Source organism: Mustela nigripes, chromosome 2 (assembly GCF_022355385.1).
Source record: "Mustela nigripes isolate SB6536 chromosome 2, MUSNIG.SB6536, whole genome shotgun sequence".
Lineage (NCBI taxonomy): Eukaryota > Metazoa > Chordata > Mammalia > Carnivora > Mustelidae > Mustela > Mustela nigripes.
Window position 1 is genome coordinate 26,200,546 of NC_081558.1, and position 23,935 is coordinate 26,224,480.

The 23,935-nt window shown below is 37.1% G+C and overlaps 1 protein-coding gene and 1 pseudogene across 20 annotated transcripts in view; one reads left to right on the forward strand and one right to left on the reverse strand.

Annotated features, from left to right (window-relative positions):
- The window catches only part of SLMAP (sarcolemma associated protein), a 143,266-nt gene that overhangs the window by 30,132 nt on the left and 89,199 nt on the right, over positions 1 to 23,935 (forward strand). The window lies entirely within an intron of this gene.
- On the reverse strand, positions 4,832 to 9,540 carry LOC132012515 (pyruvate dehydrogenase E1 component subunit alpha, somatic form, mitochondrial-like; annotated as a pseudogene).

Consider the following 23,935-nt stretch of genomic DNA (forward strand, 5'->3'; position numbering starts at 1 on the left):
ATCAGGGAGATCATATGATAGTTGTCTTTCTCTGCTTGACTTATTTCACTAAGCATGATACGCTCTAGTTCCATCCATGTTGTCGCAAATGGCAAGATTTCATTTCTTTTGATGGCTGCATAGTATTCCATTGTGTATATACACCACATCTTCTTTATCCATTCATCTGTTGATGGACATCTAGGTTCTTTCCATAGTTTGGCTATTGTGGACATTGCTGCTATAAACATTCGGGTGCACGTGCCCCTTCGGATCACTATGTTTGTATCTTTAGGGTAAATACCCAGTAGTGCAATTGCTGGGTCATAGGGCAGTTCTATTTTCAACATTTTGAGGAACCTCCATGCTGTTTTCCAGAGTGGTTGCACCAGCTTGCATTCCCACCAACAGTTTAGGAGGGTTTCCCTTTCTCTGCATCCTCACCAGCATCTGTCATTTCCTGACTTGTTGATTTTAGCCATTCTGACTGGTACGAGGTGATATCTCATTGTGGTTTTGATTTGTATTTCCCTGATGCCGAGTGATATGGAACACTTTTTCATGTGTCTGTTAGCCATCTGGATATCTTTTTTGCAGAAATGTCTGTTCATGTCCTCTGCCCATTTCTTGATTGGATTATTTGTTCTTTGGGTGTTGAGTTTGCTAAGTTCTTTATAGATTTTGGACACTAGTCCTTTATCTGATATGTCGTTTGCAAATATCTTCTCCCATTCTGTCAGTTGTCTTTTGATTTTGTGAACTGTTTCCTTTGCTGTGCAAAAGCTTTTGATCTTGATGAAATCCCAATAGTTCATTTTTGCTCTTGCTTCTCTTGCCTTTGGCGTTGTTCCTAGGAAGATGTTGCTGTGGCTGAGGTCGAAGAGGTTGCTGCCTGTGTTCTCCTCGAGGATTTTGATGGATTCCTTTCTCACATTGAGGTCCTTCATCCATTTTGAGTCTATTGTTGTGTGTGGTGTAAGGAAATGGTCCAATTTCATTTTTCTGCATGTGGCTGTCCAATTTTCCCAACACCATTTATTGAAGAGGCTGTCTTTTTGCCATTGGACATTCTTTCCTGCTTTGTCGAAGATTAGTTGTTGGTCAACATTTTTTATGGTCTTTTTTATTATAGCCATCTAGTGTGAAGTGATAGCTCACTGTGATTTTGATTTGCATATCTCTAATACTAATGATATTGTGTGCATCTTTTCATGTATTACTTTTTTTTTTTGAGAAATGTTCATATCCTTTCCCACTTAAAAAATTAGGTTATTTATCTTTTTATTGCTGAGTCGTATATTCTAGATATAATTCCCTTATTAGTTGAGTGATTTGCAAATATTTTCCCCATTCTATAGATTGTTTAGCTGGTGCCCTTTTTTGTTATTACAGTAAAATATGTATTACATAAAATTTACTATATTTTTTAGCATTTTCAGTGTACAGTTCAGAATTCAGTGGAATTAAATACATTCACAATGTTGTGCAACCATCACCTTTATTCATTTCCAGAATTTTTCTGTCATCCCACATGGAAACTCTGTACCTATTAAACAATATCTCCCCTTCTTCATCTCCCCCAGCCCCTGATAATTGCTGTTTCTTCTTTGTAGCTCTATGAATTTGCCTATTCTAGGTGCCTCATGTAAGTGGAATGATGTAATTTTTGTCCTCACGGTGTCTTTTATAGCACAGAAGTTTTTAATTTTGATGAAGTTCAACTTAACTTTTTATATTTGAAGTAATTTTTAATCTTAAAATTCTTAAAATCCTAAAATTCTTCATTTATATTGTCATTTATGCTTTTGATGTCACATCTAAGATGCTATTGCCTAATCCAAGGTCATGATTATTTTAATCATTTTTAAGTACTCTCTTAATTGGCTCTTTCATCCATATTCAGAACATCAGTAAAACAACTGATAATAAAACCTGATCAGTTGGTGGGGTGCCTGAGTGGCTCAGTGGGTTAAAGCCTCTGCCTTCGGCTCAGGTTATGATCGCAGGGTCCTGGGATCGAGCCCCATATCAGGCTCTCTGTTCTGCAGGGAGCCTGCTTCCTCCTCTCTCTCTTTCTCTCTCTGCGTGCCTCTCTGCCTATTAGTGATCTCTGTCAAATAAATAAATAAAATCTTTAAAAAAACAAAAAACAAAAAAAACCCAAAAAACCTGATCAGTTGCATCAGGTTTTATGAGAAGGGCTTATTAAATAGTCTCTTTTAAAATATTTAGATTAGGGGCTCCTGGGTGGCTCACTTGGTTAAGTGTCTAACTCTTGATCTCAGCTCAGGTCTTGATCTCAGCATCATGAATTCAAGCCCCATGTTGGGCTCCACAATGGGCACTGAACCTACTTTAAAATAGAATAGAATATGGGGCGCCTGGATGGCTCAGTGGGTTAAGCCTCTGCTTTCGGTTCGGGTCATGGTCTCAGGGTCCTAGGATCGAGCCCCGTGTTGGGCTCTCTGCTTGGCGGGGAGCCTGCTTCCCTCTCTCTCTGCCTGCTTCTCTGCCTGCTTGTGATCTCACTCTCTCTGTGTCAAATAAATAAGTAAATAATCTTTAAAAAAAAGTAGAATAGAATAGAATAAAATGTCTAGATAAAGATAGTGGGTTTCAGATTTTAGCATCTCCTGGGATGCTTACCTAGAACTACAGGTTTCTCAGAGGGTTTTTGTACATTTGTAGTAAACTTCTAGGTGACTTCATTATGTTGAAAAAGAGTAGAATTAAAATAGACCAGCATAGTAATTAAGAGTTTGGGTCCTGGAACCTGACTACCTGGGTGTGAATCCTGGCTGTCACTTTCTAGCTGCATGATCTTGGGCAAGTCACTTGTTCTCTCTGGATATTCATTCCCTCTCTTATTGGGCCTTTTGCTCTCTCTTGCTTTTGCAAGGATTAAACAAGCAAATATCTGCAAAGGGCCTAGTGAATTTGGCAATAGTGTTAACCACATACATGTTAGATATTGTCATACCCTTTAAGCTTTAGTAGTGTCATTTCTAGGGACTTAATCTAAGAACATTATCAGAGATGTTGCATAAAGATGTAGGTGTAACAGTTTTATCACAGAAATTAATTGCAGGAATTTACCATATATAGTCTAAATTAATGAAATTTATGAAATGTCATTTGGTATTTAGTCATATTTTCAAAAACTATTTAATGCCATGAAAAATAATGATGTAAGTGAAAAAGACAGTTACATATACAGCTGTATATAAAGGATATCTCTAAACTTCTTTGAAAATATGAGTCAGGGAGGCAGAGTGTTGGTCTTACATTATATATAAAGAAATATGTTAAGCCGTTGTAGTGGTTATTTTTGGAACCTGAGAGGAGTGAATTTAATTTCCCTCCATACTTTATTGAACTCTTCTACCTTCAACATAAGTACTTTATATTCAGAAGAATAAGGGGATAAGAATGAAAGTTGTATTTTGATACATTTATTCTTAGATCTTTAGAAACTCTCCCCTACTCTGCAGGGTTGTAGCTATAGTAGACAGTCCACTTACAGAAGTCATTATTTCAGTGTTAGAGAAAAATTAGTTGAGTGATATTGCCAGGAAGCGAAAGGCAAGAGTTTGACTTCCACAGTTAAGGGATATTGTCTGTTACTTAAAACAGGTATTAGAGGATATTTTCCTCTAATTATAATAATTTTTATTTATAAAACTTACCTAGCTAATTCCCATAGCAGGAGAAAAGTGCTGTGTCTTGATAGACAAAATCAGCTCAAGACAGCTTTGTGACTCACTAACGGAAGAGGGGAGAGTTCTTTTTGCTTAGGGATTGGATTTTATTTTAAGATGAGTTCTTTGTCTAAGCACAGATATGAGACAGTTCCCACCCTACATGTCAAATATCTTATTCTGTCTTCCCTGAGATTTAACTCAATCCCTTCAAATTCCCCAAGTGTATACTTTTATAACTTCTGCTACTTGGTTCTTATTATTACATAGTGTTTATATTTATCCCTCCATATTTCTCTTCCTGAGTGCAAGAACTTGTGAACTTTTCCTTTAAACATTTTGAGTTATGTTTTTGTGTTTAGATTTGTTTCAGTTAAAAAATCAATTTTTTCATATAGAAGGGACTGGTAAATCTGTGGGACATAGGAAAGAAGTTGTACTTTTCACTGCACCACTGGACCTTTGGAATCATTACATTTCTTCCCAAAATTTTAACCCTAATTTTATTGCATGGTATAAATATTCATAAAATTTTTGTTTGTTTTATGGGGTTTATTCCTTTAAAGTTGAGACCACAAATTTCTTAAAGTTGACCATGAATGTTCCATTGAAGGCATAGTGATTTTTTATAGTCTTCCTTTACAGTCTTCCTTTAAATGATCCCCTTAAACTTGATTCACTGATTTGCACCATAAACCTTTTTTTTTTTTAAAGATTTTATTTATTTATTTGACAGAGAGAGAGAGATCACAGATAGGCAGAGAGACAGACAGAGAGAGAGATGAGGAGAAGCAGGCTCCCTGCTGAGCAGAGAGCCCTATGCGGGACTCGATCCCAGGCCCCTCGGATCATGACCTGAGCCGAAGGTAGATGCTTAACCAACTGAGCCACCCAGGCACCCCTTGCACCATAAACTGTAAAAGGTGGATTATTGGGGCACCTGGGTGGCTTAGTCACTTAAGCATCAGACTCTGGTTTTGGCTCAGATCATGATCTCAGGGTTGTGGGATTGAGCCCCAAGTCAGGCTCCACACTAAGTATGGTGTTTGCTTGAGAATTTCTCTCTCTCTCTCTGTTTGACCCTCCCCCAGCTTGTGTGCTTGTGTGTGCATTCTCTCTCTCACAAATAAAAAATAAATTAATAAAAATTTAAAAGGTGGATTGTTGCTGCAGGTATGATGTCTTGATTCTTTTAAAGTTTGTTCATAATCAGCTGTTGCAACTAGACTGTATTTTCAATTTCTTTACCCACCTCAACATCAGTTTCCTTTAATTCTTCTACACTGACAGTATTGGTGTCTACTATTCTATCTTTGAGAAGCATAATGAGGTCACTCCTCTTGAATTTCTTCTTGTGTATGACAACTGACTCCAGGATCACTCATACTGTGTCCTTTGATATTGGTGAGTCTGCAGCTCCGTCAGCATGGCCCCCTGTACAGATCTATAATAAGCAGCTGCAATCTTTGTTGCTTCCTGGACACATAAAACATACATTCCATCTGCTCTTAGCCCAGGAATAAAATTGTCTCTCTTGTAGTAATCAGTGCTGGCTGCTGCTCTCTCAGCAGATGCTCCCATTCCATAGCAGTTATTCTTACGGATGAAAATAAACAGTGATTTCCACAAAACTGCCATATCGTAATTTTCAAATATAAAGTCAAGCAGAACTCCTCTTTTCCATTGTGTTTATAGGCTAGACCAATACCAGCACTCAGGGAACCAGATCTCTGATGATGCCATAGCCCCAGGAGCAGTTCTTAGTGTATATGTGCATCGATCCTTCTTTTTCTTCAGTACAACCTTCTCTTTGTACTATAAACTCTACAGATGTCTGGGACAGAAGGTCCACAAGTAAAGTTGAAGCAATGAGCCCAGTAAAAGTGAGATGAGATGGTCCGTGATATTTATCCAATCTCAAGTTCCCCACAACCTTCCTGACATTTCATAAGTGACAAAAACCAAGAATAGTGTTCTGTTAATGCTCTTGGTGAATAGTCTGTATCATCCTATATTATCTGACTCCCTCTTCCCTGCTGAACACTGTTGTGATAGGAGGGACCTCTTTTAACCCATGAAGATCACATTTCTTGATTTCAAATGTAGCATCATTTTCAAAGTAACAGGATATGCCACTAGTAAGCACTCTGCTAGCTGTGACTGACAGGAAATGGTGAGTATCTTCCTCTTGAGTGCAGGCTGTGGTGGTAGCTGTTGGTGATGATGTCCTTCTCTATCCTGGACCATAGGCCCACAAACACTTTTTTAAGGGTATATAATATTTGTGAATGGGCTGTAATTTTCTTCTTTTTTTTTTTTTTTTTAAAGATTTTTTATTTATTTATTTGACAGAGAGAGATCACAAGTAGGCAGAGAGGCAGGCAGAGAGAGAGAGAGAGAGAGAGGAGGAAGCAGGCTCCCTGCTGAGCAGAGAGCCCGATGCAGGACTCGATCCCAGGACCCTGAAATCATGACCTGAGCCGAAGGCAGCGGCTTAACCCACTGAGCCACCCAGGCGCCTATGGGCTGTAATTTTCTTAACCATTCTTCCACTGGTGAATAATTATGTAACTACATAGTTTCCATTTTTTGAAAGTATTATAATTTTTGCTTTGCTGAATATCTTTTACACTTAGATCTTTATTCATCTTTCTTCTTTAGACTGAATTTTTAGAAGTAAATCACAAGGCAGATTTTAAGGGGCTCCTTGGTGGCTAGTTGGCTAAGCATCTGCCTTCGGCTTGGGTCATGATTCTGGGGCCCAGGAATTGAACCCCGTGTCACTTTTCCCTCTCCTTCTGCCCCTCCCCCTGCTCATGTGCTTGCTCTCTCTTTCCCTCTCTTTCTCTCAAATAAATAAATAAATAAATGAAATCTTTAAAAAAAAAAAAAAAGGCACATTTTAAGAGCTCCCTTGATATACTTTGCCAAACTGCTTTCCAGACAGGTTGTGCCAATTAATACTCCCATGATCAACTTGTGGAAATGTTTCTCTATGTCACTCTCGGAGGCACCAAATATTTATTAGGATACTTCCTGTTATTTTTATCAGTAACAAATTGAATCCCTTAAATTTTTATATTTCAGGGTTATTGAATATGTATATATGTATATTTATTCTTCTTATCCTTCCTTTGTTCATTGACTTTTCAAAAACAGTCTTATTAAAGTATGGTTTACACTCCATAAAATTCTGCCATTTTAAATGTAAGTTAAGTCTACCTTAAGTTAAAGATTTTTAGTAAATCTGTAGTTTTGCAGCCATCACCATAATCTAGCTGTGAAACATTTTCATCACCTAAAAGTTTCTCTTTGGCCTATTTGCTTTCAGTCTTTGGTCCTACACCCAGCTTTAGGCAACCACTTTCTATCTCTGTAAATTTGCATACTCTAGAAATATCAAAAAACCAAAGTCATATGCAGTCCTTTGTGAATGGCTTCTTTCACTTAGCATTGTGTTTTTGAGCTACATCTATGTTGTAGAATATATTAGTAGTTCATTTTATTTTTATTGCTGATACATCTTATATATTCAGTAATTGATAGGCATTTGGTTTGTTTCCAACTTTTGGTTATTATAAACAGTGCTACTAGGAACATTTATTTGTATAGGTTTCTCTGTGTCTTTCACTTTTCTTGGGTAGAGACCTAAGAACCCATTAAATTTCACATCATTATTTTGCCACAGAAAATTGTTTTTAATAGTAGCACTAGATTTGAGAAGAAACACAGTTATATGATATTAAAGAATTAAAGTGGAATGATTGGCAGAGGTAAATGAAAAGTTCAAGACCTGTAGTATGACTTTGTAATAATGGAAACCACTTCAGGATTTTTTGGTAGATGAGCAACTACCAGAACCTAAAGCCAAGTGAAGGCAAATAAAATCAATGGGCATCTAAATAAACATTGAAAACTTTGGTTCCATGAAAAATGGGAAAAATGGAAATGGAGCATCATTTACATTCATTATGAGAGAAAAATGAGAATATGTCACACATAAAATGCCTTTTTTAATATAAAAGAAGGCCATCAAGACTATTCTAGATAAACAGACCAACAAAACAAGCAGTTCTTTCATTCAAGATAAATATAATTAGCAAATAAACATTCATTCTTGCTAGTGATCACAGAAATAAATATTTTACAAATAGATTATATTAAGTTAGCAAAATTGATAGTGCTAGAAAGGGTATGGTAGTGATGTTGCTTCATATGTTGGTCTAATTCACATGCAAAGCACCGTGGCAAGCCTATCTGTCTATATCTTTGGAATATTAGGATTCTGAGGTAATTTTCATTTTAGCTTCCTTGAATGTAATTAAAAGTTTTTAATAGTAAATTACTAAGAGAGGGAATAAATCAAAAGATAAAAAAACAGCTGCAGATTTTTCCCATGTGCTGAAGTTGAGTCCAGTTGTGCTTTCCTCGCCACTTGGTGTCTGTGACTCATTCTAACTCTGGAGGCACTAACCCAATGCAGCTTTTTTTCTTTCTGGCCAAGAGAGCGCATGTTTGCTCTGCTGTATCTGGATCCTGCTTTTACAGCTTTGGCTAAATTCTGGATCCAGTTGTTCTTTAATCCAATGACTCACACCTTGGGAGTTCTCCACCCCACTCCAAGAGAAAAATGCTATAAACTTTCCCGTTAGTAGTAAATCTGTCACGTTCTACTGATTTTGCTTTAGGCACTCATATGCAAATGTACTTCTGTTTATTTTTATTTATTTATTTATTTATTTTAGTTCCTGTGGAGTTCTTCTGTATGGGTGGGACCAAACAGTTGTGTCACTCCCAGTTAGTACACTATAGTACAGTTATCCAACAATAAGTGATTTTTTAGTTTGACAAATTGTCTCCCTAAAAGTGATAAAATCAAGAAATGGAAATTGCTCCTTGCTCTATTTATTTTCCCCCCTGCATCTTTCAAGTTATTTTTTTTCTTCCCACATCAAAAATTCTTTCCATTTCTGATGTTTTTATTGCACTGATAATATTTTCCCCTAATTACTAACATTATAGGTGTCCCATCATCTGTGCTTATAAATACTTTTCCATGTTATATAAGGTCATAAGATTTTTTTTTTTTTAAAGATTTTATTTATTTATTTGACAGAGAGAAATCACAAGTAGATGGAGAGGCAGGCAGAGAGAGAGAGAGAGAGGGAAGCAGGCTCTCTGCTGAGCAGAGAGCCCGATGCGGGACTCGATCCCAGGACGCTGAGATCATGACCTGAGCCGAAGGCAGCGGCTTAACCCACTGAGCCACCCAGGCGCCCAGGTCATAAGATTTTTATATTGTTAGTTGAATTTATGTGAAGTCATAAGTAAAATATGTAACAGTCAAGAAGTTAGGAATGATAAAAAGCAAAACAAAAATTCTTAAATTGTTTTATTATGCTTGACAGTGGTTTTGGTTTATTAAGAAATATATTACCAATTTTCTGTATATAGAACAACCATAAATACTCTTCTACTACAACTGGAAATAGTCTTTTCCTGTAGGTAGTGGTGTAGCTGTTTAGTCTCTTTAGGCACTTCCATTCAAATTGGCTTGACTGCTTAAGGATCTCAGAAAGAGAGGGCCTTGTAGGTTCTATTAATTTTTGAAAAATTAATGCAACAGGATCAAAAAATTCAGACTGTTATGTGATTTGACTTCTTGATCTCTGATTTCTGCCAGCTTATTTAGGTCACTTACAGCGTCTCTTGTTGCAATGGGAGAGGTATATTTCTCTGGCCTCTTGGATGTTTCTTTCCCTGATTTTTCTTGTACTTTTCTGACTGTCCTATCTGATATTTCTTCAAGCATTATCTTCACTAATTTCTCTGTAAATGCTTGTGTCCCTAAAAGTTCATTCATGCTTTTCCCTGTAATTGTTTTGGATCATCTCATACATCACTGTAATTTTAATAACCACTCAAATGCTGATGCCTTTCAAATATCTTGAGCCTGAAGGTCCGAGTTTTCTATCTTCTGCCTGCTTACATTTACTCACTTGGATGTCTTACAGAGACTCCAAAAGCAGTAGACCCCAAACTGAAATGAATCATTCACTCACCCCCCACCTCAGTTATTTCCAAATATAGATAATGGTATTATCATCTGCCCAGTAACCCACACTAGAAACTGCTACCTTCAACACTGAGCCCATAGGATCTATCACTACCCCCCTTATACTACTAATGCTGCCCTAGTTTAGAACCTTGTTATTTCTTTATTTTGGTAGCCTCATAACTGGGCTTCCTGCCTCCAGTCTTGTACCCCTCAAGCCATCCTCTTCCCATGTGCATAGTCAGTTTGATCTCAGTACTTTTCTTTTTTTTTTTTTTTAAGATTTTATTTATTCATTTGACAGATAGAGATCACAAGTAGGCAGAGAAGCAGGCAGAGAGGAGGAAGCAGGCTCCCTGCTGAGCAGAGAGCCCAATGCAGGGCTCGATCCCAGGACCCTGGGATCATGACCTGAGCTGAAAGCAGAGGCTTTAACCCACTGAGCCACCCAGGTGCCCCAGTACTTTCCTTTTTAAACCCTATAGTGGCAAGTTGCCTATCATTATACAATAAAGTTTGTTCTGTTACGTATGTCTTAAAAGGCTTGGTGACTGCTTACCTCTCCTGCCTCAGTCCTGTGCTTCACATGCCAGGCTCCCTCCCCCAACCCCACCCCATGTTTCTTACGTCTTCTCTTTGCTTACTTTGTTTCAGTCCCCTCTCTACTCATCTTGACTCACTCGTCTTCATGACTCAGGATGGACAGCTCCTTTAGAAAGCCACTTCTGAATCCTCAGGGTGCCTTTCCTGCCTACTGGATTATTCTTGTTAGTATATGAAACTGCAGTTTTGCTCTTAAAGAAAAAATTTCTTCACTTTCCCTTCTACCTATTACTCATTTTTTTGGTAAGTTTTTTTAATTGAGGTATAATTGACATACAACATTAGTTTCAGGTATGCAACATGATGAGTCAGTATTTATATATGTTGGGAAGTGATCACCACAATAAGTCCAGTTAACATCCATCATCATATATAGTAACAGAATTTTTTTCTTTTAATGAGAACTCTTACGACCTGCTCTTCTACCAACATTCACATATGCAATATAGTATTACAACCATAGTCATTATGCTGTACATTACATCCCTGTGACATATTTATTTCATAACCAGAATTTTGTATGTTTTGATACCCTTCACCCATTTCTCCTGACCACCAGTCTGTTCTATCTATGAGTTTGTTTTTTTAGATCCCACATGTAAGTGAGATCATGTGGTTTTTGTCTTTCTCTGATTTATTTCACTTAGCATAATACCCTCAAGATCAATATATGTTGGGGCACCTGGGTGGCTCAGTGGGTTAAAGCCTCGGCTTTTGGCTCAGGTCATGATCCCAGGGTTCTGGGATCGAGCCCCACATTGGGCTCTCTGCTCGGCAGGGAGCCTGCTTCCTCCTATCTCTCTGCCTGCCTCTCTGCCTACTTGTGATCTCTCTGTCAAATAAATAAATACAATCTTTAAAAAAAATCAATCTATGTTGTCATCATTGGCAAAATTTCATTCTTTAATGGCTGAATAATATTCCATGGTGTGTGTGTGTGTGTGTGTGTGTGTGTGTGACATTTTCTTTATCCATTCATCCGTCAGTGGACACTTAGGTTGTCTCCATATCTTGGCTATTGTAAATAATGCTGCAGTGAACATGGGGGTATATATATCCTTTTGAGTTAATGTTTTCATTTTCCTCAGGTAAATACCCAGAAGTGGAATTCCTGGATCATATGGTAGTTCTATTTTTTAGTTTTTTTGAGGAACTTCCATACCAGTTTCTGTAGTGGCTGTACCAATTCACATTCCCACCAGTGGTTCACAGGGATCTGTTTTCTCTGCATCCTCCCCAACACATTATTTCTTGTCTTTTTGATAATAGTTATTTCAACAGGTATGAGGTAAATACCTCTTTGTGGTTTTGATTTATATTTCTCTGATGATTGGTGATGTTGAACATCTTCTCATGCATCTGTTAGACATCTGTATGTCTTCTTTGGAAAAATGTCTGTTGAGATCCTCTGCCCTTTTTTTAATCAGATTGTTTCTTTTCTTTTCTTTTTTTTTTTGTCTTGTGTTGAATGAGTTCTTTATGTATTTTGGATATTTACCGCTTATTAGATAAATGATTTGCAAATATTTTCTCTCATTCAGTAGGTTGCCTTTTTTGTTGATGGTTTTCTTGGCTGTGCATGTTCATTTCTTTGCTTCTCTCTAGAGCACAACTTTTTTTTTTTTTTTTTTTAAGATTTTACTCATTTGAGAGAGAGAGAGAGAGCATGAACAGAAGGTTGAGGGAGAGGGAGAAGCAGACTCCCCACTGAGGCGGGAGTCTGACACAGGGCTCCATCCCAAGACCCAGAGATCATGACCTGAGCCGAAGGCTTAGCTTAACCATCTGAGCTACCCAGGCACCCCTACAGCAAAACTTCTTAAAAGACTTGTCTATATGTGTGGTTTCTTATTCCTCTCATTCATTTTCTCTTGAATCATTCTGGTCAGCTTTCTTTTCTTTTTTTTTTTTTTAAGAGAGGGAAAGGGAGAGGTTGAGGGGGGAGGGGCAGAGGAAGAGGAAGAGAGAGAATCATAAGCAGGCTGCACGCCCAGCACGGAGCTCAGTGAGGCTCAGTCTTATAACGCTGAGATCATGACCTGAACTGAACTCAGGAGTCAGGCACTTAACCTACGGAGACGCTTAACCTACGGAGCCACCCAAGCTTTCATTCACTGCTACTTCTGTATAGTTATTGTCAAGGTCATCACTGGCTTCCTGGTTGCTCTTCTAGTGGTCAGTTTTTGTTTTCATTTTTATTTTCTCTTACCTGATTTTTAAGCATTATTTGACGAAGTTGATTTCTCTGACATTCTTGGAAGACATCATTCCCATAGCCTTGGGGACACACCACTTTCCCTTGGTTCTTCTCATATTTCACTGGCCAACTTTTAAATTTCTTTCAGTTGGTCTTTTTCTTCCTGACCTGTAAATTTTGGATTACTCCAAAGCTCTGTCGCTGGTCTTCTTGTCTGACTTCTTGTCTTGGTGATATCATCCTGTCTCTTGACTTCATATTCTTTGTATTTGCTGATGACAGTCAAATTTTTTTCTCAAGCCCAGACTTCTTACCCAAACTGTAAGCTCATATCCAACTGTTCTTTTGACATTTCCACCTGATGTCTAACAGATACCTCAAATTTAATATGTCCAAAGTCCAAGTCCTAACCCCTCCTTCAACCCCATTTGAAAACAAAACAAGAAATAAAAAACAAAATGTCTCACCTTCAGCCTTTCAGGCTTTCATAGAGGCAACTGCATCCTCATAAATTGCTTGGGTTAAAAACTTTGGTATTGCCCTTGACCCTTTTCATATTGTATACCCAATCTGTTAGGAAATCTTATGCTCTACAAATTGCATTTCATGTAAGTGCTGTATTGTATAAAAGGTTAATGTTATGTTTTTCAGTTTTGCAACACTTTTATTTTAAGGATAGGAATCCTGAAAACCGTGGTTTTACCAGGTCTCTTAGTTTGAATTACCCCAGGTAAAGAATTCTGGTGGGCTGCTAAAGCTATTCCATTCAGAACTGAATCCTTTAATATGAAAGAACAAAAAGGAAGTAAGCTGCAAAAACTCTTTTTTTTTCTTTTTAAAGACATTTTTTTAAAGATTTTTATTTATTTATTGAGAGAGAGGTAGTGAGAGAGAGCATGAGCAAGGAGAAATCAGAGGGAGAAGCAGACTCCCCATGGAGCTGGGAGCCTGATGTGGGACTCGATCCCAGGACTCCGGGATCATGACCTGAGCCGAAGGCAGTCGTCCAACCAACTGAGCCACCCAGGCGTCCCTGCAAAAACTCTTAAGTACAGTTCAGAAGTCAGTGATTTTACCTCTGACGTCTCTTTTTCACATGTGCAAGATGATGACTAGTTTACTAACCCTCTTGAATTTCCTTTTGAATTTACTGAACTTCATTCCCTTTGATCTCCCTTGATTGTTTTCTTTCTGGCAGATTCTGTTTTTGTATGTTTTTGTCTCATGTAGTTAAGTGTGTATCCCTGGGTTTGTTTTTTTTTTTCCTTTTCATCTTCCTTTCACTCTCTTCCACTGACTATAATGTGGAATTGAAAATTTGCTAGGCTAATTTAATAAAATTTTATATCTTTCTTAATTTTAAAGTTTAAGTATTTAGGATTTCTTTTTGTGGAGATAAGCACTTGAACATTTTATATACATTCTTTCAGATTTTTGTTTTCTAATGGTATGCTACCATTAGAATGTATCTAATTATATTTAATTAGTATACATAATTATTTTTGTGAAAGTATATATCATTTTTCTAAAAAGGGATCACTGTATATATCATGATATATTTTAATTTCAGTACCAATAACTCTACTTCATTTTTTGATGATTGTGATATTGTGATTGTGATGTCTGATATTTTATCAGATCAGCATAATGTAGTTTGGTTAGGCTTTAGCTGTTTCCAGTTTTTAATTTCTATTAACCTTGCTTAGTGAACATGCTTATGCATTTGCTATTGTAAGTGTGTGTGTGAATATTTCAGTGCTTCTATAGGTTAGATTTCTGGATGTAGAATTGAGTATAAGCATTAAAAATCTTCATAGGTATTGCTAAATCATTTTCCAAAAAGGTTGTAGCAGTTTATATTCTCATGCCCAGTATTTGAGACTGCTATTTCTCCACATTCTTGTCAGAGTCAAACAAAACACTAGTTTTAATTTTTGTCAAACTGATATTGACCACTCTGTTAATTCCCCATCTTCCTGAGATTTTTAGGTCTTTGAGAATTTTGGAGTTTCATGCTTATTTACCCCTTCCTATACATGTTTCTCTCTCTCTCTATTTTATTTTTTTAAAGATATTTTTATTTATTTGAGAGAGTGAATGTGAGGCAGTGGGGTGGGGATGCCAGGGAGAGGGGCAGAGTGAGAGGGAGAGAGAGAGAGACTCCCAAGCAGACTCCCGACTTGAGCGTAGAGCCGAATGTGGCGCTCAATCCCATGACCCTGAGATCAGGAGTCAGACTCTCAACTGACTGAGACACCTCCCCTCTCTCTTTTTAAACAGAAAATTAAAATAGTATAGAAAGGTGTAATGGGGAGACTGACCTCTCTGCCCTGGTAGTTTAAATAGGTGGCATTTTGAGTTTTGAAATGAGTGAATTACAGCCTTTTATTTGCATTACTCTATGACTTGACTGTGTTTCCAGCCCTGTTACTCAAGGCCAGGAGTCAGTAGGGCTTGTATTTAGAAATGGAACTGATTTATTCATAAGTTAGTTCACAATGTTAATTGGACTATATGTAGATTGCAATGTTTATAATATTTTCTACATGTATTTATGTATACCTGAGAGTAGTAATTTTCTTTAGATTTAACTTTGATTAGGAAATTCCGTGATGCATATTGTGATATATGTTTTGCATTTTTCATAAAATGTTTTTACCTTGTGCTGTGAGACAAAGGTTTAGCTGCTTTCCTTCTCTGCACAGGTTGTGGTTATTTATGGTAATATTCACATGTAATAAGGCAGTGACATTCTATTTTTAACACCTGTATGTGTTAGAGTTCAGCTGTTACTGATCTGTTTATATCTCTATCAGCTGTTTACTATTTGGTTAATTGGCAAAGAACTTTATTTATTTATTTTAAAGATTTTATTTATTTATTTGACAGACAGAAATCACAAGCAGGCAGAGAAGCAGGCAGAGAGAGAGGAAGGGAAGCAGGCTCCCTGCTGAGCAGAGAGCCCAACGTGGGGCTCCATCCCAGGACCCTGGGATCATGACCTGAGCCAAAGGCAGAAGCTTTACCCCACTGAGCCTCCCAGGCGCCCCAAAGAACTTTATTTTTAAGAACTTTAACCAATAAAGGAAAGTCTTGTGTAAGTTCCTTTGGCTAAAGAAAGTAAAAATGACTACATATTTATGCATAGTCTGTGAATTAAATTGTAATAGTTGCCATTTGTTTATTTTTTATAGCTTTAATATGATTTAATGTTGTATATTAAACTATAATTATCAGAACTGATCTGGCTGGTTGAGAATGTTTTATAGATATATATTTTTTTCCTCCCATTCATTTAGTATGTAAAAGGACTGTGCCTGGTACTTTACATGCTTAGTATAATTTAACTTTTACAGCAAACACTCTGAGCTAGGTACTTCTATTATCCTCAATATATAAATAAGGATTTTTTATAAGTACCTTTTTATAACTAAAGGGTGGCTCAGAAAGGTTAAGTAACACTAAGTAATACTCAAGGTCACACAGTAAGTTAGGTGATAGAGGTGGAATTCAAACCTTTAATGTATGCTCTCTTTTATATAGCGTGTTGTTATTTGGATGTAATACTGTTTGGCCTGTCCTGTGTAAAATCAAAACTTTTTAGCCTCCATGTAGAGTATGAATTATTTAATGTATTTGTTCTACATTTTAAAAAACCATTTGTGACTTTTGCCTGTGGGAGCTTTCTGAAAGGCAATGAATGTTATAGATTAGAAAAGATGGAATAATGGTGTTATTCCAAGTGTGATTTGGACATGAAGTTTTGGGAGTTAGCTGCTTAACTTAGAATAAAGCCTTGAGTCTCTAGGTGTTTATTTAGTGAGAAATGTTATCTGGGAGAGAAATCTTATTTGTTAAAGTGTTTAAACTGGGTATCAGAAAGAAAAGGAGGCTTTTAACAAGTGAAGAGTGTGAGTGGGTGGAAGCAAGGGCTCTTGAGGTCCAAGAACAGCATTAGCAAACACATGGAGGCTTGGGGCTTGGGTGGGGAATTGCTAGTAGTTAAGCAAGGCTGGAATGGGTATCACTTTTTTTTTTTTAAAGTAGGCTCAACATCTAATGTGGGGCTTGAACTCATTACTCTTAGATCAAAGTCACATGCTCTACCAAGCCAGCCAGGTGCCCCTGGAATGGTTGATACTTTTAGGGAGAGTGGAAGTTCAGATTAAAGTGATTGATGTTTTTTTGAAACTTACTACAGCTCTTGGATTTGATTTTGAAGGCAGTAGAGGTTCAGCAGCCCTTTTGTAAACAGGGATCAGGTTTGCATTTTAGGAAAAAACTCTAGCATCAGTGTAAAGTTCTATTTATTCTGTACTATCGGAATAATAAAACATGTGTCTTAAGATTGTTGTAAAGATTAAGTGAAAGAATGCATGGAAAGTAGTTTATCCAAGCACATTGTAAGCACTCAAAAACTTGTGATTATTTATATTATGTGGTATTCTTTTGATACTATTGAGCAGTGAACTCTCCTTTATTTGGCCTTGCTCTGTAGTTGAAATTTCTATATAGCTGAATTCTGAATATAAACATGTTACCTTTCATGTAGTGGAAGAAATCAATGATCCTTTTCAAAGTAAACTTCACACTCACAAACATTCCCTCTCTCTCTCCCTCTCTGCACTGTCTTAAATAAATACAATCTTTAAAGAGAATGAAGAGACATGATTAAAGACCAAGGTGTTCTAAACATTATAATTCTATGCTGAGGCACCTGCTCAGTTGGAAGAGCATGTGACTTTTGATCTTGGGGTTTTGAGTTTGAACCCCATAATGGGTGTAGAGATTACTTAAAAATCAAATCTTTAAAAAAATTATATGCCAGTCTGAGTGGTTGTGCCTAAAGGATGGAAAAAGCCATTGTGGTTATGTTCATTACCTTATTAAGCATTTAAAAAAGCTATAAATGGGGGTGCCTGGGTGGCTAACTCAGTTAGGCATCAGCCTTCTGGTCAGGTCATGATCCCAGGGTCCTGGGATGGCATCCTGCATCTGGTTTCTGCTGCTCCCCTGCTTGTGTGCTCTCTCTCTCTGACAAATAAATAAAATCTTTAAATAAGATAAAAATTTAAATAAAAAGCTAGGAATGTTCTTTTGGAGAGTAGATACGCTATTTTATCTTTTAACATTTCCATTGAATTTGTTTGCCAAATGAAGTGTTTTATGTGGGCAGTTTTTTTTTTTTTTAATTTCTAAGTAAGATCTAGATTCCTGTATTTTGCCAATTTTGCCAGTCTTTAATAGAAACCTTTTTTTAGTTTCTTCCTCTCCCCAACCTCTTAGTGACTATATAAATTATGTGAGCTGTCCTTAGACTGAGCCTATTGTGTGCATTATTAAATAATGTAAGCCTCCATCTTTTAAACCTAGTGACCTTGTTCATTATTTCCCACAAATGTGATCACAATGGTTTACTTTTGTGGCTGTTATTCTATGAGGAGGTTTTTAACTCTTAGAGATAGAGTGGGAGTGCAATTATTTTGTTGTTTCAACTGATCTCAGGATGTTTAAAGTAACATTTTTGAGGAAAATAATGACCTAAAAAGTATAGTCAGAGTATTGTATATTTAAAATATCACAATATCCCATTGTTCTATCTCTACTATGCTAAAATACATGTTGGGTTTTTTTTAAAGATTTTATTTATTTGAGAGAAGGAGAGAGACCATGAGCAGGAGTTGCGGGAGGGGCAGAGGGTAAGGGAAAAGCAGACTCCCCACTGAGCAGGGAACTGGAGGATGTGGGGCTTGATCTCAGGACCCTGGGATCAGGACCTGAACTAAAGGCAGATGCTAACCTGACTGAGCCACCCAGGCACCCATGGTAATTTTTATAAATACCTACTTTTATATATTTTTAAAGATTTTATTTATTTATTTTAGAGAGAGAGCTGGCATGAGGGAAGGGCAGAGGGAGAGGGACAAGCAGACTCGGTGCTCAGCGGAGCCCAATGTGGGGCTCAGTCTCATGACCCTGAGACCATAACCTGAGGTGAAAGCAAGAGTTAATGCTTAACCAGCGGCACCACCCAGATGCCCCAAGACCCACTTATTTTAAACATTGAAATAAAAAATTTTATACTCTATGAAGTAATTGGAGGCTTCTTAGGGTCTCAAAAATTGAGTTTGGGATCAGTATCTGTTCTTTAATATCAGTAACCTTAAGTAGAGACCTTAAAGTTGAATGCGTCTTGATGGGATTAACAAACCATGAGAGGGGAAAATAATCAGGATTTGCTTGTTAACCTATCAGTTTTAGGATTCGGGAAATAGGTTAATCTCCTTTGGATTAGAATTTGGTGTAGGCTTTCAATAGCCTCACCTCTCAGAACTAATATGATGATATATTTATTTTGTATCTTGCTGAGCTTCAGAAATCTAATTTGCTTTGTCCTGAATTCTCAGTGAAGGATTGTCACAATTTGCATATTTAAGGGTGTAGTCATTCTAGCTTCGTTTTGTATATGTTTTATAATGTTCTCATTTAATTAAAATTTTTTTTTCCTTCCTACCTTCTCTATGTTTATTCTTCATAGTCTTATCTCTGTTCCTATGTAGAGAGATAGAAATATTTTTTCTTTCCCCTTTTTCTCTTTTGTGAGCTGTCTCTGTAAGAAATTGTACAATGTGTGTGTCTGGAATATCACTTTAAGATGGAAAAAGTCTTGGCAGATTCATAACATTGCAAGACCTTTGGGTGGACAAGTTCATTCTGATTTACATGTGAGATTTCATTTTGTTGGAGAACATTTTCCCCTTTTGTATAGGTTTTCCTATAGTATATAAATAAAACATAAATAAAACTTTTTATTTCCCCTTTCAGTGGCACAACTTAAAAAATTCAGCCTCTGAAACATGTGGTTCTTTGCTAATTAGGAAGCCAAAAAGGTTATATAAACAAAAAATATATAAAATACAGAAACAAACAAATTCATATAAAACATACATGATGTATTCTAAGAAATAACTAAATTATTGGTGACAAAAAATATGTGCCATGGATCTCCCTATTTCTAGTTACTCCCACTGCAGATCATCCTACACACAGCTGCTAAGTTATCAGAGCTGTTAGAATAATCTTCCTAAAACAATATTTGCATCAAATCCTTTAGTAGTGGCTTCTCTTAAGAAACCTCAACTATTTGTACAGTATGGAAGGCCCTCTCTTACAGCTTCACTTTATCTTATATTTCCCCACTAATTCCGTTGTTTGGTTTTTTTACCCTCTGGGGCTGGGCATTAACTAGATATAAATGTACTGCAATACCTGTTCCTCCTCCACCTCCTCATTTTCCTTGCCTTTCTTTTAGATCACCACCCTTACTTATAAGTGCCTTCTTAGCAACTAACTGTGCCTAACTGTTCTTTTCAGCAGCCTCTCAGGATTTGGGTACTTAATTCATATTTTGCTAACTTATTCTCAGTGTAGAGGTGTTCTAATTTGATTTTATGGGTGTGCATTCTCTCCAAGACAGGTGCCAAGTAAATGATTTGCCTTAATGGTGGAGTTGAAATTTATAATAATTATGAAATAATAAATAATAATAAATTCTTATTATTCTTTTTTAAAATTTTTTTATTTTTTATAAACATATATTTTTATCCCCAGGGGTATAGGTCTGTGAATCGCCAGGTTTATACACTTCACAGCACTCACCAAAGCACATACCCTCCCCACTGTCCATAACCCCACCCTCCTTCTCCCAACCCTCCTCTCTTATTATTCTAATTGCTTCAGGAAAACTTCATAAACAAAGTGATATTTCGTAAGTTTGTACTCAAAGACCAGAGAGTGTTTAAGTAGGAAAGGAGGAAGACATCATGAAGATTTTAAAGAAGTAAGAATGTCAAATCCGCAATAGCTGTGAGACCATGGCAAGCTACTCAATATACCTGAGCCTCAGTTTCTTAGTCTATAAAATGGAAATGGTAATATCTACTTGGTAGGATTGTTGTGAGGATCAGAAGTACCTGCACATAGCAGAGAGTCAATAAATGGTAACTATTATTATAGATTAGGGATTTGTTTGACTTGGCCCTAGAAAAGATCTGTAGATTGAAGTAGAACTAATGGGAATGATGTCATGGAAAATGGCAGAGAAGGGAGCTCCAAAAATTGCTTTTTCACCAAGACAGCTATTAAGCTAGCATGAACTGTCCAAAGCAATTATTTTAGAATTTTTCAGCCCAGTCAAGCACTTGCAGCAGCCAGCGGAGTACTTAATAAAGAAAGAGGCTGGTATATTTTGAGAATTTTGGTGTTTTGCACAATTTTGGTGTTTGATTACCATTTTCTATCCTCCAGCCTTATGGCAAGCAGCTAGTGGTAGGGTGACCCTGGTTCCTGATGTGACTTCCTTGTCCTTCAGAAATTGTGGTTATATGTTTTGACACTGCTTTTGATTACTGAGGGGCCAGCACAAAGACTGGCCATTGTTCCAAACCCCACCAGCTAAAGTGGTTTCTCTGGCATCTACCAAGGGAATTTAAAGAGACAAAATACCCTTTTTTTTCTGATTGAATTCTGGCATTTAAGGAAATCTCTGTCAGGATTCTGGCTGACCACAGAATAACAGAACAGAGACTGCCACGACAACACACAACAAGGAATATAGACTTTGCGTTCCCCGCCCCCACTCAAAAAAGTTTGGAAGTTACTAAACAGATAGCTGTAACCTTCATCAAATTAATAGCAATCCCTAGAAAGAGGAGAGAACCTAATTTCTAGAATTACCACATTACAATATTCAAGATGTCCAATTTTCAACAAAAATTACAAAACATATGGAGAAATAGAAATTATGGCCCATTCACAAGAGAAAAAAGAAATCTCTGAGGAAGCTCAGACAATGGACTTATTAGACAAAAAGTTTAACTACTTTAAATATGCGCAGAGTGCTGAAGGAAAACATGGACAAAGAAATAAAGGAATTTAGGGAAACTATGTGTAAAAAAGTGGGGAATATCAATAGAAAGATAAAAATTTTAAAAAGTACAAGGGCTAAAATAAAAATCAGTGGAAGGTTTGGTGGCATATTTGAGCAGGCAAAGGAAAGAATAAAAAAACTTGAAGATAGGGCCATTGAAATACCCTGAGAAGAAGAAGAAAAAGATGAAGAAAAATAAACAGTACCTAAAGGACATCATGAAGTGTACCAACATGCACATTATGAAAATACCAGAAGGCAAAGAGAGGGAGAGAATGGAACATGAAAAAATTTTTGAAGAAATAAAGGATGAAGAGAATTTAATGGTTTTAGCTCTTATATTTAAGTCTTTGATCCATTTTGAGTTAGTTTTTGTATATGGGATAGTAAAGTAACTTTTTTTTTTTTTTTTTTTTGCATGTGTGGTTATCCAGTTGTCCCAAGTCCATTTAAAGACTATACTTTTTCCATTGGATGGTTTTGGCACCTTTGTTGATATTCAGTTGGATGTAGATGTACAGTGTTTTTTTATGAACTCTTAATTTTACTTTTACTTAAATACATCTATACTTTTGCCTGTATGACACTTCCTTGATTACAGTAGTTTTGTAGTAAGTTTTGAATTCAGAGCATGTGGATCCTCCAACTTTGTTCTTTCAAGATTGTTTGCCTATTCAGGGTCCCTTGTGATTCCATACGAATTTGAGGGTTGACTTTTCCATTTCTGCAAAAAAGCTGATTTGAGGGGTTTTTTTAAAGATTTTATTTATGTATTTATTTATTTATTTTTAATTTATTTGATAGAGATCACAAGTAGGCGGAGAGGCAGGCAGAGAGAGAGAGGAAGGGAAGCAGGCTCCCTGCCGGGCAGAGAGCCCGATGCGGGGCTCGATCCCAGAACCCTGGGATCATGACCAGAGCCAAAGGCAGATGCTTTAACCCACTGAGCCACCCAGGCGCACCAAGATTTTATTTATTTATTTGACAGAGAGAGACACAGTGAGAGAGGGAACACAAGCAGGGGGAGTGGCAGAGAGAGAAGCAGGCTTCCCACTAAGCAGGGAGCCTGATGTGGGCTTCAGTCCCACCACACTGGGATCATGACCTGAGCTGAAGGCAGCTTTGACAACTGAGCCACCCAGGCTCCCAAGGCTGATTTGAATCTTAATAGGGGTTGCATTAAACCTGTAGATCACTGGTGAATATTGACACCTTAACAATACTCTTTCAGTCCATGAACATGGGATGCCTTTGTATTTCTTTAATATTTTGTAGTTCTCAATGTGTAAGTCTTTTACCTCTTTAGTTAAATTTATTCCTAGGTGCTTTTAAAAAAAAAAAATTTAAGATTTTATTTATTTATTTGTCAGAGAGAGAGAACATAAGTAGTGGGAGTGGCAGGCAGAGGAGAGGCAGGCTCCCCACTGAGCAAGGCGTTTGATACGGGACTTGATCCCAGCACCCTGGGATCATGACATGAGCCAAAGGCAGACGCCTAACTGACTGAGCCACCCAGGTGTCCTCCCTACGTGTTTTATTTAGGTGCTCTTATAAATGGAATTGCTGTCTTAACTTCCTTCCTGGATTGTGCATTGCTGATGTGTAGAAACATAACTGGTTTGTGTGTTTGTCTTTTAAGCTGCAGCTTTGCTGTATTTATTAATTCTAGTAGCTTTCTTGTGGGTTCTTTGGGATTTTTCCATGTATAGAATCATGTCATCTGTGAATACATATACTTCCTCCTTACTTCCTCCTTTCCAATTTGGATGCCTTTTGTTTCTTTTTCTTAGAACTTCCAGTACAGCATTGCATAGCAGTGGTGAAAGCAGGCTTCCTTTTCATGTTCCTGATCTTAGGAAGAAAGCTTTTACTCTTTCACCATTGAGTATTAAGTTAGCTGTGGGGTTTCCTTTATCATGTTGGAAGCTTCTTTCTAATCCTGGCTGAGTGTTTTTTGTTGTTGTTGTTATCATAAAAGGGTGTTGGTTTTTTCATGTGCTTTTTCTGCATCACTTGATATGATCGTGTGAGGTTTTGTTTTTCTATTAATGTAGTATGATACACTGATTGACTTTCTTATGTTGAACCACTTGGAATAAGTTCCATTTTTTCAGCCAGTCTCTGCTTTTCCAGCTTGGGTGAATTGCAAGTTAGGCTGAATAGAGGTAAAGGTCAGTCTGTTAGGTAGCCCCAGACAAATTAGGACAGTTAGACAAGATAATTTGTGACTTAGGCCTACTCTGCTCTCTCTGGAACCAGGTACCAGGATCTCACACTAGGAATGTAGGCTAACGTCTTCAAGACTTCTTTTGTTCTGGGGAAGGGAATGAAAAAAGGGTAAATAATGCCACAAAGATGTCCTACCGTTTTTAAATGTGTTTTTCCTGATTCAGTGTTCAATTGGTTGCTGTAAGACTATTTTCCAAAGTTCTAATTCTAACAAAGTTGGTTCTGACAGTTTCTACTTGTTTCTC